This window comes from Coturnix japonica, chromosome 4 (genome assembly GCF_054131305.1).
Source record: "Coturnix japonica strain WE chromosome 4, WE-NBRP24, whole genome shotgun sequence".
NCBI lineage: Eukaryota > Metazoa > Chordata > Aves > Galliformes > Phasianidae > Coturnix > Coturnix japonica.
This window is the reverse complement of record NC_140666.1, coordinates 28,176,504-28,192,592: the sequence shown is the minus strand read 5'-3', so window position 1 is coordinate 28,192,592 and position 16,089 is coordinate 28,176,504. Positions and strand designations below refer to the sequence as shown.

The 16,089-nt window shown below is 39.2% G+C and overlaps 1 long non-coding RNA gene across 1 annotated transcript in view; it reads right to left on the bottom strand.

The window, feature by feature from the left end:
• LOC146761006 (uncharacterized) overlaps positions 1-16,089 on the bottom strand; it is a 38,063-nt gene that overhangs the window by 19,545 nt on the left and 2,429 nt on the right. The gene's annotated exons all lie outside the window — the stretch shown is intronic.

Below are 16,089 nucleotides of genomic sequence, written 5' to 3'. Positions count from 1 at the left end.
ATAATCCAAAGACAGGCAGTATAAACAGTGATAGCAGAATAAAAATAAAAGGAAATCCAAGAATGCATCTCTGGGGAACTATAGCAGCTGTCACAGAATGGCTGCAAATAGGTAAAACCTACACTGGAAAGAAGACATAGAGTTTATTTTTCCAGGATATGCAAAAAGATTTCATGCAATGTAAATCTGCTCTGAGAAAACTTGCAAAGATCAGTATTATCTTTTTATGGAATATATAGCTTTCAAACAAAACTAACTGTAAAATTGTCACTGTTGTCTCTTTCACATACACATGCATGTTTAAACCTATGCTTCTGCCATAACTCAAAGAATGATTTATCAGCAAAACACATCCCACGAGAAAGAAAAAACTGTTAGGCAAATACTGATTCAATAAAGGCTCAGACCTAGTCACAGTCTTGAGATCTGCTGTCACACTGAAATTATTCTAAGCATCTGAGTTTTACAGGTTTTGAATTCAGAGCAGTGAAAAAATAGTTGAAGATAATGCACAGAATCTGACATGGAAAACAATACACTGACTTATCACAGAATCACAGAATCACCAAGGTTGGAAAAGACCTTAAAGATCATCCAGTCCAACCATTCACCTATTACCAATAGCTCCCACTAAACCACGTCCCTCAACACAACATCCAAACATTCCTTGAACACCCCTGGAGTCGGTAACTCCACCACCTCCCTGGGCAGTCCATATTCCAGTGCCTGACCACCCTTTCTGAGAAGTAACGTCCAGCCTGAATCCCCCCTGCTGCAGCTTGAAACCATTCCCTTTAGTCCCTCATCTAACACTAAGGACCAAATTTATTCATACATGGTTCCAGAGTCCAAAATGTCTCATTTGTAAAGGTGCAATTTCCTTGAAAACTTTGCTATAAAAAAAAAAAATCTGCATTTTCTTATGGAAATGTTCAAAAATGCTTTAATAATTCAAACAGCATTCTGAAAAGAATTAAGTTTGGGTTTAAATATGTGAGCATATTGATAAAATCAAACTCCAGGTTTTGCATGTTTATGTGTTAATTCATGTGGTATTACACAACTGTAATATTCTCTTACAGAGTCACAAGGTAGAATAAAACATCTGGGCAACCTGGTGACAATTCAGCAGGAACATGGGAAGTAAAAAGTCTTTACAGTGCATGCACTTAAGTAATGCGTATCAGAAACTGAATCTGTTGGAGTCCTAGAATTTGCTTAAAAACAGAATTAAACATTCCATAAATGGCTCAATTTGATGCATTAATATGTAACTACCAAAGCAGGCAAGCAAGAAAATGGATAGATTTTCCATTTTACATTAATGGATCTAGTAGAATTTAGTTAAACTAGACTCACAGAACAAGATGGAGCTAGAGGTAAATATTTTTAAAGGGAAATTTGGAGAAATTCCTTCCTTGAGTGATAACATAAACAATAGTCAGAGCAACTCAAAGTTAAGTGCTGGTATCCAATGTTATCATGCACAGCATGTGAACATTTCTGGAGAAAAACAAAGATGTGAAACAAGCACTGTTTAAGAAAGAATACGGCACTGAGCAGGTATTTGACATTTTCAATGTTTAGTCACAGTTTTGCCTGCAATGCAGATGTGTATGTTCTTAACAAGTCACCTTTTAGCACTGTGGCAGCCAAAGTTTTGTGCCCCGAAAGCAAGATAGACAATGCCTTTGAACTAACTTTCATTAACTAGCTTTCTTGAACTGCATCTGCCAGCATAACAAACAGAACTACTTTCTGTCCCTTCCAAAGTGAATGAGGCTAAAAAGGCATCTTTAACATTTTCACACTGTATGAGGATACCTGTTTACAAGACCTGTGTGGGAGTCTCATAAAGGTGGCCTAGTAATAAGCAAAAAAGGAGTTACTCTGTTCCCTCCAAACAGTACAAATATATATATATTTTCAATCTATAATATTTATTTTGGATACATACACTTATTCTCTGCTTTTCTAGGCTCCAGAACTGGATCTGATATATGGTGACCTGGCTGAAGAAGCTAAATAATATCCCAAGCAATTGCTGAATGTGGTACTGAAACACAATCTTAAATATATGGGGTATAAGGGTCCACTCTGCTGCAATGCATGGACTGAAGTTTTACATCAGCATTAGCAAAGATATATGTATAGAGCAGGACATTTGATACACACAAAATAAGGGTATTCAGAATCTGCATGGGTAAGGTATTACACTAACTTGTAGACTGGAAATAAACAGACTATCCAAATAGTATAGAACAGTCATGGGAATAAAAGTATCTTTCTATTCCTGTCTGGTTAGTTTTGGAGGCAATCTGAATGATTATATTTGTATACTTTAATTTATAGACACTCACTGTGTGAAATCAGTGCTTCACAGAAGGCCACAGATATTTTTAATAATAATGATAATTTAATTTAAATAATTTAATTTATATAATTTAAATTTAATAATTTACATTACTCATTTTACTGTGTGTTTCTTTCAATATTGTTTCTATTTAAAAGGGTTGTACAGAGTCACAAGATGTTACAAAACTACATTGCATTTAGTATAGTGGACCTTTTGGGAAAGGTAACAGCTAGATCCAAAAAGTTAAAGATTAAAATCAAAGCTGAGTAATTTCTGAGCACCACTGTGAGCATAACAGCGAGCCACTCTATGTCCAAGTGCTAAGGAAACAGAGCTTACAATTCTCTGTATTTTGCAGCGTAGGGTAACATACATGCCCTCTGATGGCAACTGGATATTTGGACTATGATCTAGCTATGCATCTTCCTTCCTAGGCTGAGAACACCAAATATTCTTTCAAAGATATCCAGTCTCTCTCTGCCTCCTCCAAGTCATGCAGCAAACTACTTATCACCCTTCTGTTCAACCTCTGTTGTTCTTGAGATGTCCTACCTCTCCTGCCTTGCTTGCAGAACCAGCCCAATCTGCAGAATGCTTTACTTGACAGCAATGAGATTTAATGCATAACGTCCATTCCTTAGAAATAAATATATAGATTAAAATAAAATAATAAATATAAAAGAAATTTAGCTTTAGCTCAAGACTGCGGAGTCTCTGAAGGCATCAAAACCTCACAGAACTGAAACCTCCTAAAACAGTTTAAAGAACTCTGACACTGATAATATCCCAGGGGGCAGGGGAGCAGAAACTACGCCTCTGCTTCTAAGCTGCTTCCACTCCATCCTGAGACCACTGTGCCTGTGTCATTCCAGGATACCTGCTACCCAGAAAGAAATTCATCTCATCTAGATCTGTTTAACAAGTATGAACACTTAAATAGAATAAGAGTACTGAACAAATTCAAAAGTCAGGATATGACAAGAAGCACGAGAGAAATCAAGCACATTTCTATCCTCCATGTTAACTGTATCCCTACCACTTAGCATAAGCTCTCCCGCTTTTCGAAAACAGTGAAAACAGCAGTCAGATCACGTTTCCTGATACTGAGAACACTGAGGGTTCCAGAATACAACCTGGCATCCACAAGTAAGCCCTCCCTTTGCTCCTGAAGAATTTATTTCTTCCATACAATGACAAAGGACAAGACGATGCTCTTTTTTTCAGGCTTGGAAGATTCTAAGTCTTTCCCAAAACAGTTTCTTCTTCATTTTTATGAAGAACTCATTACAGTAACTGAACACAAAGTAGTTTCTTTAATGAAGGCCCAGGGAAGGGGAAAGAACAAAGCACCAATTTTGCCTTTATTTCCCTACTCAATTCCAGTCAAATTCACCTCAGTGGTGCCTGGTTTTCCCACTACCCAATGCCATTCACTGTAATGGCTGAGCAAACCCAAGCAAATCTAGACCGCTTGCTTAGGTCACCAGTGATAATGTAATCTCTGATCAAAGCAGGAGTCTTGCGTTGGTGTTGCCTGCCTCTGACCATCCTCCTTTGCATTTTAACACACTCCTCTTTCTTCCATGCTCAGATCAGAACAATGCAGCATGCGGCTGTCCTTGCTAAGCAAGCAGCAGCTACAAAGGTCTAGGAAGACTGCGCATGGAACTGTGAAAGAGTTGACTGTACATTCACAGTCTGCCTAGAAAGAGGAAGAATAAAGTAACTGCCAGTCTTTCCAGCTGTGCAAGCACCAATTTCCCAGGGTGTATGCCACTGAATGAATCGTTTACATTCTGCCCTTCCTTTTTCTTACTGCTAACAGCTCTGATTGAAATTCCTTTCCAACTCTTCTTCACCCTTTCTCCAAATCAAAGTCATCATGTAATAACCCAAGCAAATGATACCGCTACAATGTTGCTATTTTTTCTTCAAAGCTATTTGCCCGTTTCATTCAAAGTAGTTTCACAGTAATGGAAACGCCATTCAGAGATGAATAACTTAATCCTTTCACTTAATGGCCTTCCCTATCTCTTCTGTTTGATTTGGTGTCCATGCTGGCTTAGTATCTGTTTAACTGATATTTTGTGAAGCAAAGATTCTATTTTTTAATATATTTGTACAGTGGCTAGGCAAACTTATGAATATGCTCTTATAAGTGCTTTCATTTTAAGAGTACTACAAATATAATGCTGATTTAAGTCATTACCGCCTGCCAAAAACAATCAGTTATTTTTGACTTTACAGGTATTCATGCAAATTGAATAACTACAAAATATAACTGTAAAATATATAGAGAGAAATAAATGGAATCAACAGCACAATGCAGATACTGATACTCTCTAGCTCCATACTGGTAAGTACATTGCACAGTAAGATTGTTGTTTTTTGGTTTGTTTTTTTTTTTGAAGGAAGACTGTCTGATTGCATTGTTTTAAATATAATAAGTATATTACAGATTATTGAACAACCTCATCTAAACCACATTAATCCTTTATAAAAAGCAATTATTACATTGGAGTTTAGTCTTCCTTAAAGAGGGCTGACTGGCACAATATATCTGTTAGTAGCATAGTCACCTGTCTTGTGCATATTGCAGAATCCAGAAATCCAAGTCAATCAGAGGTCACTTTCTTTTGGTATCAGACATCTAACACATCAACACTATTCAGCATATGTAATGATACAATGGTGAGCAGCTCATTCCAGAAACTTTTAAGGAGACAGTTCACCATGTCTTGACTTCACATGAAAATACAGCAATTACCCACCAGCTGATATGTAATTCAACATCAGAAATACATCATAGTAATTTTTTAAGTGTATCTGTGGATCCTTTCATTTTCTTGTGACCTCTCAGTCACATGGGCATCATGATTACCAAATAATAACAAGATCATTAGTCTTGCAGATTAAAACTATTCCGTCTGTTGCCTATCCCTCAATTAAGCCAAACAATTTAGAACCCCTGTCTTGCTTCCATCTGGAGTCTGTAGAAATTGTAGCTGTGACTGCCTGAAATAACAGTCTTATCCAATCCCTCTCAAGACTCCCTTGTCGTTTACAGCCTTTGTTTTCTACTGCAAGTTCTTCCAGCCTTATCATTATTGGCCAAGCATAACTCCCAGAATCAGAAAGCATACCAAGGTTTGGTAGGATTGACCTTACTTGCCTCCATAGTAATCTGCAATTCCCTGCTGGCCCAGTCACTATCTTTGTTGTTGTCTTTTATTATTATTATGGAATGAATTGAAAGGGATCTTTAAGATCACCTACTTCCAATCCCCTACTATAGGCAAGGACACCTCCCTCTAGACCAGGTTGCTCACAGCCCCAGCCAGCCGGGGAGATTGGGGGTCATCCCCAGTCTCTCTGGGCAACCTGTTCCAGTATTTCACCACATTCAAAGGAAAGAATTTCTTCCTAATATCTAGTCAAATCTACCCTCTTCCAGTTTAAAACCATTTTCTCTCAATTTGTCACCAGGTGCCCTTATAAAAAGTCCCTCCCCATACTACTACAGCTGCTTCCCATGAAGGGATTTTTTTTTTTTTTTAATTTTTTTGAAGTAACCAAAAGCTCTAGAAGTTTCCTTAATGTCATTCTTTAATTGAAAGCAAAAGGCTTCTGTGATCCTTGCCTTATATTTTTCAATATCAAGGATCCTCACAGCATCTTTCTTTTCTCCTACTGTTACCAGATTTAGCAGTCATTAATACATTTTCACACTGATGTATTTTTGGCTTTTTTCCTCACTCCTTTTAAATAATTGTCACGTGTCTCTTTCTATTATAAGGAAAGAGCTATTTATACACATTAGTACAGCTAATATTATCAAGTCTTCCAAAACTAATCATATATTAAGACTACTGATAGATTTGGGGTTTTTTTTGTGTGTTGGTTTTGTTGTTTGGTTGGTTGGGTTTTTGTTTTGTTTTGTTTAGTCAGTCTATAGTGCTTGCAGATATGACAGAAAACAACACTGCATAAATTTTGTCCTGATCATTTTCCAGGGAGCTTCAGCTCTGAATGGAATTCTTCTCACTCTCATTTTCCTTCTCAGATTATTTTCTTAGTTTCTTTTATCCCTTTACTGTGCATGGGCCAGTAACCACGCAGAAACTGACAGAGGGGTCTATTACATTCATTGTCTGTGTTTTAACTTCTCACCTTCTCATCACCATCAACTCAGTTCTTCAGAATTCTGACCAGTTGGATGTCTTTATGGGACAGCTCTCAGCCACTTTAACTAGCACCTGTTCCCTGCTATCACAGGTCTGTATGGACTGTTGCACCCAGCAGAAGAAGAGGATTAACACTACGTCTGGTGACTTTTGTATCAGTTTAATCAGGCTAAACCATCTGGATTATTTCAGCTCTCTTTCCAAACTTGCAATAATTACAATATTTGAGTTAATCGTTGCCAACCAGCTGCACTGAACTGAGTTCTGCGACTGGCTCATAATTAATTCTCCTTAAAATAATTGTCATTTCTCTGTAAATAGGAACCAGGATCAAACAGATGAAAATAATTTTCCCTTCTATCTCAACTGCCAGCTTTAAAAAAATACTGGACGTATCCTTGGCACCTCTTGCTTAGATCAAATAAAGCTGGAACATATTACACCGTCTATACAAATGGCATTTGTTTATATAGAGTATAACTTTCTAAATGCAGGACTGTCTTGCTTTCCAGTAAAAGCTATCTCCAGCAAATATATTAGCACCAAGTAATTTAATCTATGTTTAGTCAAGTAAGGCAAGGCCTTCTTACAGAGAGGAGGACAGCCAGGAGGAGAGAAACTCTAAAGGAAATGAACCCGTGAGCAGAAAGGTTTCAGGGCATCTCTGGCTTACATTTTGCAGCATATTCCTAGTAGGAATATATCAATCCTCTGAAGTAGTAGCCTATTCTTGTCTACAGCTGCATTACAATGTGTTAAGCACACAAACCTCTGGGCTGTGCCAGCCCCTGGGCTGAAAAACAACTGCTGCTCCCACTGTCACTCTGCACCTTGGCTGCTACACCCCTCTGTGCACTGGTGTTAAATTAGTTTAAAGCAGTATGGGATTAGTTACATCTCCCTAACTAGCAAATATAAAGTAAATAATAAAAGGTTGTGTGCATATATATGTAAACCATAAATATATATATAACTATGTATATATATATATACACACACACGTTGTTTAAGCCAGATGCCCCTCTGCCACAAAAAAAAAGTGGGGATGAGGAAAGCCTGCAGCTTCCTCCCCTATTCTGTCACCTCTGAGTGCCACAGCAAAACCTCCTTCCCCAGACCTCCACAGCCCTCCTTTCCTGAAGGCACATTGCCATCTAGCAACAGCAAAATGCAATCTGCATTCAGTAAAGGCACGACAAGGTGATTCACACAAGGCAGACTCATGCAACGGTGTCCCTCAGAGTGACCTCATGTCTGGCTGCAAGCCCAGGCTGGGTGGGGGGTAGAAAGGTCAGGGCTGCACAGGACAGGCAGAGCCCAGCTCCTGTCATGCTGCACACACCATCACCTCCTCCTGAAACCAGGCTCAGACAAGCTGAGGTGCCTCTGCCAGGCAGAGTGCTTGATCCAGGTCCTTGGGCATTACTGGCATGGGGAAAGTGCTGGGGGCTCTTCAGCCTGGAGAAGAGAAGGTTCCGAGGAGACCTTATAGCTACCTTCCAGTACCTGAAGGGGCCTTTAGGAAAGCAGGAGAGGGAATTTTTTTAGGGCATGTAGCAACAGGATGAGGGAAAATGGTTTCAAATTGGAAGAGGGTAGATTTAGACTAGGTATTGGGAAGAAATTCTACCACCTGTGAAGGTGGTAAGACACTGGAACAGGTTGCCCAGGGAGGTTGTGGATACCCCCTCCCTGGAAGCACTCAAGGCAAGCCTGCATGGGGCTGTGTGCAATCTGGCCTAGACGGAGGTGTCCCCGTGTATGGCAGGGGATTGGAAGTAGGTGGTCATAAAGGTCCCTTCCAACTCAAACCATTCTATGATTCTATCATCTCTTCTGGCTGCAGTAGGTACAGCAGGAAGGCAAACTTCTCTGAAAATGGGCTAAAAGAGGGGGCAGAAACATGACAGGCTGAGAAGAGAGGCTCAAGATTTCAAGAAATATCTGACTTAGTTACAAGGCAAAAAAGTTTTGAACTTAGTTATCTAAATTATTTTTATATCTTTATCTTATAACCTGTGAGGTTCTTCTCACTCCTGTATTTTATGCTTAGTTTTTAATATAGAAAATGGGACTTTGTGGGAGGCTGGCACTAATTTGATATTACCCAAAGTTACTTGAATTTAACTGTTCAAACTGCTACAGGTTTTCAGCACCAAACAATGACTTCCATCAGTAATGGTGGTCTCTCTCATTACAGTGCATTAAATAAGAGCATGGTGTACAACACATCGAATCAATTGTATTTCTCTGTAAAACCCACTGGAATAGTCTGAATGTTTTTAATGAGGATACCAAACCAATAAGCTACTCTGCGATGCTTAAAAAGAAGGAAAGCAAGAAAAAAAACATAGGGTTATTTTAATCAATATCATCCTCTGTTTGCAAGGTCCCTACATGTCCTAGAGATCAAAGAAACATGAATCATCCCTAGTAGGATAAAACACCTCACAGCCAACTTCTGAGACTAAAGTGAACAAATCCATTTGTGAACCTGTGAAAGCTTAAAGCCAAAAGCACCTCTCACTGATTTAGTGCTCAATACTGTACAGTGACACTAGCTATTGTTTGTTCTATAAACCGCCTTGCAATAATAAGCACTCATGGAGGACTTATACTACAAAATGCTTTGATGAGTGCTACTGTGGTGCTTAGAATTACCAAGCCAGATTGCGGGTATTTATTTCAGTGTCTCAGAAATGATTTGGAAAAAGAATTTCTATTTGGAATTGCACCACAGTTTTATCACTCACTCTAATACCTTCCTAGAAAGCCTGACACTGAGTTAAAAATACAATACCTTCAAATTACAGCTGTCCTTCTGACCAAAAAACTGCAGGTAATGTCATTCCTTCCAGACAGAGACAGTCACATCACACCACACACAAATCCATTACAGGCAGTACTTTGGGCTTTTCTTTTTATAATGGCATCTCACATTTAGGTACCAGTTCACAATTCATTAAGCATACAGCTCAGAAAGTTGGAGTAATGTATTAATAGGTTTGAGATCACTGTGTGTTCATACACAGATGGCAATATGCAGCTATTCCAAAGGGAATGATATCAGAAAGATAAGTAATCCCGAATCTAAACACTAAATCTAAATCTCTGTCTTGTACTGAGGGCTCCATACCTGGACACAGTACTACAGATGGGGCCTCACAAGAGCAGAGTAGAGAGGGACAATCACTTCCCTATCCCTGCTGGCCACCCCTCTCCTGATGGAGCCCAGGATCCCATTTGCTTTCCGAAATGCACAAATACAGATGCATTCAAACTCCTTATCACTGTCATAACAGAATCTGACAGCAGCCACTACTACACAATTTCATTCTCATTTTGCTGGAATTGCAAAACGCTGGCCTTTTATTTTAGGCATCTGTGGAACTACGTATTATATGTTTTATGAAAGCACTGCAGAAGACTTTATGATGCTGCAGGGACACATATAAAATAACAATGTTAAGGATGTGAATAACATACAATAGCCGAGAGGAAACAAAAAGGAATAGCCCTCTTCCTTTTAGTAATTGGCTGGTGAGAAGAAAACTTACACTGTGGGGCCACGAGGACCCCTGTGATCTTATTGCTCTTTTTTGATAATAGATTAAACTTTAATAAAAAGTGCAACACACACCTCAGACATCCAGTTTTAATATGACTACTAAACTCATAATAGATGTATGATTTCAGTCATAACAATGATTTCCTATTATGCTAATAACCTTCTTGCCAGTAACACAGAAGATGCTATTCATACCTTTTAATTTTGTCAGAGGACACCATTCATGTGCAAATCTAATTGCTTCAATCCAGTAAAAACATTGGAAAGTCACCAATTTGATGTTGAATACATATTTAAGATCACACTCCTTCTCCTCCCTCTTCCCCTTCCCCCAGAAATTAACACCAGTCTGCCTCAGCTTGCAGCTTCAGGTTATTTAATAGCCTGGTATATATTTCTGGTGAGCTCTTACCAAGTGCTGCAGCAGATCTGTCAGCCACATTCCGTGGGCTCGTACACCACCTATGGAGCACGGCAGCATATGGCAGTGTGGCACTGCAGAACACCAGGAGGTACTACAGGCCAAGAGGAGCAGATTTATGGTGAAAACCACTGATCCTGAGGACTTGACACCCATATTAGATTCAGGTAAGGTCTTCCTGTTTATTTACTTTGGACTAACTCTTGTCTTTCCTTACAAACTGAACACCTGTGTGTGACCAATGAACATCAGTTGGTTCCCAGAGCACTTCTCTCATCTGAGAGGAATAGATGTCCACTCTCTCACACTGCTTCCAGATGCAAAGCACAGGGCTGTACACAGGGATAGGCAGCAGAATGACTTGGAAAGCACAACACTGAGAAACATGTCAGTGCGGTATTCAAACACCAAACTGTCTTCTACTCAAATGCATTTATTCTTCTTCACAACTTCTGTTAAAACCCAGAAACTACAGTTGGACCCCCATTTCAGGCAGGCATGCCCATTATATATATATATATATATATATATATATATATATATATATATATAATAGAAATACAAGCTACAGAGAAGTCCATTCTGAACTGGATCATTTGGGTACTGTCACACACTAAATACTAGGTAATCTGAAAGTTTCATGCCAGAGACCCTCTTTCAAAAGAGAAATCTTGAACATGTGCTTTGAATGTTCTATTTTTAACAGTAAAATGATTTTTGAAACTTGAAGCGTTTTTCTGTTTTTGACTAAACCTGACATTTATAGTTAATATGTGGCATTTCATCAGATGCTTAAGATGTGTTTGAGCAGATAATTCAAATTCAGCATCCTAAATAAAAACTTGATTTAGATTATCAAACGAAAAGCAAAAAAATTCAGTCAGAAAAGTGTTCTCAACTACTAGGAAGATTTTCAGGGAAGACTAACAAAAGGAAGAAAGAGGATGGCCAGCATTTGAGGTAGTTATCTCAAACAGAAGATGCTTAGGACTTAGTTTCTCCTACCTTATGTCCAAGGGTGGCCCACACATGTTCACCACAGTGCTGGATACACCTGATAGATCTGTATCTTTGTGGAACAGCAATTAGAGACCAGATAAGACAATATCCTGAAGCACCTCCAATAAGTACCAGAGAGAGAACAGCTGAACTGGACTCCAAACGTAAGTTCTATTGCAGATAAAGTGATCCTAAATAATCCAGAAGTTACTTGTCTGCGCTTACATTGCAGAAAGCAAGGGTTTGAACCAGCTGCCTTAATGGGGAGCAGATCCATGCAGTTACTCAGTAAACATTGTTAGTATCAGATAACCTAACTTCTCTGGGAAAGTACTCGCTGTTCAGCCATATTTCATAGTAAAAATTATATTTTATATTGTGTATATTTTCTATTTTTACCATTTTATAGTAAAATAGCATCACACAGAGAGACTGTCTATGCGTAGGATGTGAACCTGTAATATTACCGCTTCATTAGATAGTATATGAAAGATAAGCCAGAATTATATTTTTTTACATTAAAGGGAAAAAAGAAAGAAGGAAAGAAAAAGAAAGAAAGTAGCTAGAGATTACGGTTGCTGATGTAGCACATATTCCATGCTATTTAAGTTAATTCACAGCTGTTAGCTTTTTAATGTGACTTATTTATACTAATTATACACTTGAAGTCTTACCTAAACAGGTGAGGTTTAGAAGGCATAATTAATATCTGATTAAAAAAAAGTTCTGAGCACGCATCCTTAAAATATAGGTGGAAAATGTAGGTGGGTAGTCGCGTGCTTTAAATTTCTTATGTCGTAAAAGTGTAGAGCAGATTCGAGCAGCCAGCTTGCAGTTACCACAAGCCGCCACTCCGGGGAGACTTTTACCCACCACAAGCTAAGGGCAGAGCAGCTGTTCACAGCGAGATCAGCCAGAGAAGATAGTTTAAGCCTTAACATAACTGATACAATAAAACAAGTAGCTCTCTGAATTAGCACCATATTCCTATGACATGTAATTGCGCTTCAAATACTGACAGCAAGTAGCAGCATCTCCTCCCCAGCCCTGGGACTCTCAAATACAGTGGAAAAGAATGGATCAGCAATGTTACCAAATATATTTACTAATTATGTATATCAAAATATTGCCATTAATTTTTTTTTAGGTTTGCATTCATATAGGTATACCAACTTCTGTAACACAGAGACACCATGATCCCACCACACCATTAGTGCCAGAAACACCTTCTTCCTGATAGGAACTATGAAGTTCCTGTCGTCAGGTGTCTGCAGAGCATGACATGCTGGCTTTACCTGACTGCAGGTCTTCCAAGTGAGGGGCAACAAGCAGGCACAATGGCTGTCATACAGTACTGAGCACTGCAGGTCTTAGATGGGCCCTCTCTGCAAAATGCACAGTAAAGTAAAAAAGTACTAATTTGTACTGGCATTCTTGGTTAACATGCCCACTGTGGTGAAAAACATCATGTCCTCTAGGCTGCAACGTCATGAAGCTTAGAAAGTCTTATAGAAAACAACAGAAAGCAAGAAGTTTAGAAAGACTGAAAGCCAATGTCACTAGAGGCAACCTGCATGTTCTTAACAGAATTCCATTTCATAGAGTCATAGAAACATTAATATTGGAAAAATCTACTAAGATCTTCAAGTTCAACCATCAGCCCATGCCTGTGACCACTCCAATCCACATCCCTCTGTACCACATCTGCATAGTTCTTGAACATCTCCAGGGACAGTGAGCTCACCAGCTCCCTGGGCATTCTATTCCAGTGACTCCCGCCACATCTCCAGGCCTTCCAGTGCCTCACCACTCTTTCAGAGAACAAATTTTTCCACATATCAAACCTGAACTTCCCCTGGTGCAACTTGAAGCCATTGCCTCAAACTGTGCCTTATTTCTTCACATTTCTTCCTCATGCTTTACTGAATAAGACTTAGTATTTTCACACAATACAAGATATTGTAATTGCATGCATCCTTCTTCTATCTCCTTCCAGATGAGAGCTTAGCTCTCAGGTGCTGAGAGTCAAAGTGAAATGAGCCATTACGACACTGGCTATTTGAAGCTAAGAGCTCAGCTATTCTGTAAATCGTTCTGAGGTCAAAGCAATTTCCACATTTTCCAATCAGCGCACCTCATTATCTGTAAATTAAGAGGGAAAACACAGGTATTGTATAACATATTTCCTCTCTTAAATAATTAAACCCAATCATTTTTGGTGGACACCCAGATCATATTATTTAAACAAGACCTTATTTAAGTGAAGACTTTCTGTGCATGAGAGCAGATTCTGAAGCATGGAGAGGAATCCTACATCCTTTTGGAAACCCAGCTGCACCAGCTGCCTGGAGACAGTGTGGAAAACTCCATGAGGTGGCAGGACCAGGGAGGTTCTGCACATGGCCATGCAGCCAGGGAACAAACCAGCACCATACCAAGGTAACAGAAGTAGGGATGATAAGGAACTGCAGGGTGAGTGAACACTGTTGCCATAGTTGCCAAAATCAGGTCACTGCTATTTTCTGTTCCCCTTCCAATCCACATGTTGCCTTCTCTCCACCTGTGGTACCACGCGTTATAGAAAACCGATCCAGCTAATTTTTTTCCCCCGAAGTTGTTTTCATTTGCATCCTTTTCTCTACCTGGTATATGATGCATCTGCCAAAACATCTTGCCAAAGATGGGTCCACACATTTCCAAAGTTGCTAGTGGATGGCTTAACTAGGAGTAAACTAGAAGACTGGCTTAACTAACAGTGCAAAGCTGCACATTGTGGGTAGGAGGGAGAAAGGGAAGAAGTAGAGATAGAAGCAGAAGCAGAGAAAGATGATATTGCTAATGAAAGAGAAACAGAAGAACATTTTCCATTTATAAGACACAGAAAGAGAGCATTGCTTTTAGAACTATTTTGGATTAAAGTTGTCACACCCCTTCCTCCCTCCCTCTCCCCCCCAAAGTCCTTTCTTAAATTAGAACTGATTCTTTTGAATTATTTAACATCTCATATTTGAGGATTGAAAAATATATTCTTACATTATGCAGCATTAACATGATGTCTATATGAAGGATCTTGTTTGAAGGCAGAAAATTTCTCAGGCTTGCAAATGAAGCTGCTGATACATTCTACTTTGGAACAGAAGCACAACGTTTTTAAACCTACACAGAGATTGGCAGCTGCAGACATTCAGCTTTCATGCATACATCACTAGCTGTTTGCATGGAGACATATGATACAAAATGAAGTTGCCCGAACTTGGCTGATGTTATTCTACAAACCTAGTCGCTGGATGTTTGAATTAATTATCAGTTCACAATTCGAAGAAATTATATAAAATTAAAGTTCTTGTACAGGTGCCAATACTAATGAGGAGGAAAACACAGATAATCTATTTTTTCTTTATTTATGTGTGGTGGCTACTTATCCTACTAAATCAGTTCTGTTTTTCTTTTCTTAAAGTAGGTTATAGTCAACCAGTACAAGTGCATGAAGCTTCCTATTACACAATGAATCTGTTCAGATAATAAGTACCAGCTGGATCCATCCCCAACAGCAATAACAGCCTGTAGAGCACAATTATAACGTAACAGATTGTGAAACAGAGGAGATGGGCTCACTTATAATAAGGCCCTTATGTCAATACAGTGACAGAAAAGAGAGCTTTGCTTGTACATAGTGCTTGTGGCAAGACCCTTATGTTAATATAGAAAATTTCTTCAAAGGTAAATTCTCTGTAAATATTGCCTGTGAACATTTTTAGGAATGTGATTGCATGCACAAATGAGGGACCACTTGGGCCCACTGCTGAATGAAACGGGAGCCTTATGACACACATGATAGGAAAGGCTGAATATCTCACCCTGTTGTTTGCCAACAAGACCAGTCTTCAGGAACCTGGAATCCCAGAGAACAAGGGGAAGATCTGGAGCAAAGACAACATACTTCTTGGTGGAAGAGGTTCAATACTGGATACAACCAATTGCCATGATAGGGCGTGCATGTTAATGCTGACGGAGTTGACAGAAGTCATCACAAGATCATTTTTGATAACTTTGATCAATCATGTCATTTGGAGGAAGTGCCCAAAGACTGAAAGAAAGCAAATGTTGCTCCTATTTTCAATAACAGCAAGAGGGATGGATGGGGGAAGCACAGGTGGTCAGCGTCATATTAATCCCTGGGAAGAGGACAATTCAGCAAGGCATGGAAATCATTTCCAGGCATGTGAAGGTCACAAATGTCATCAGGAGTAGTCAGCAAGGGTTCAACGAGCTTGATCACCTTGATAAACTACTATATTGAAATAAATAGTGTGATAGATCAGAGAAGAGCAGTGAATATTGCTTTTGAAGCTCTTCTCACACTCAGGACAATTTAGGGTCTCTTCTCCTGTGTGGATGTGCTGGTGTGGCTTCAGTTCAGAACTACTTTTGAAGTTCTTCCCACACTGAGGACATTTAAAATGTCTCATCCCCTGTGTCTCTCTCCCTGGATGTCAGGGAGACCTTTGGCACTGTGACCCTTAAGATACTCACAGAGAAGCTGTTGAAACATGGGCTGGGT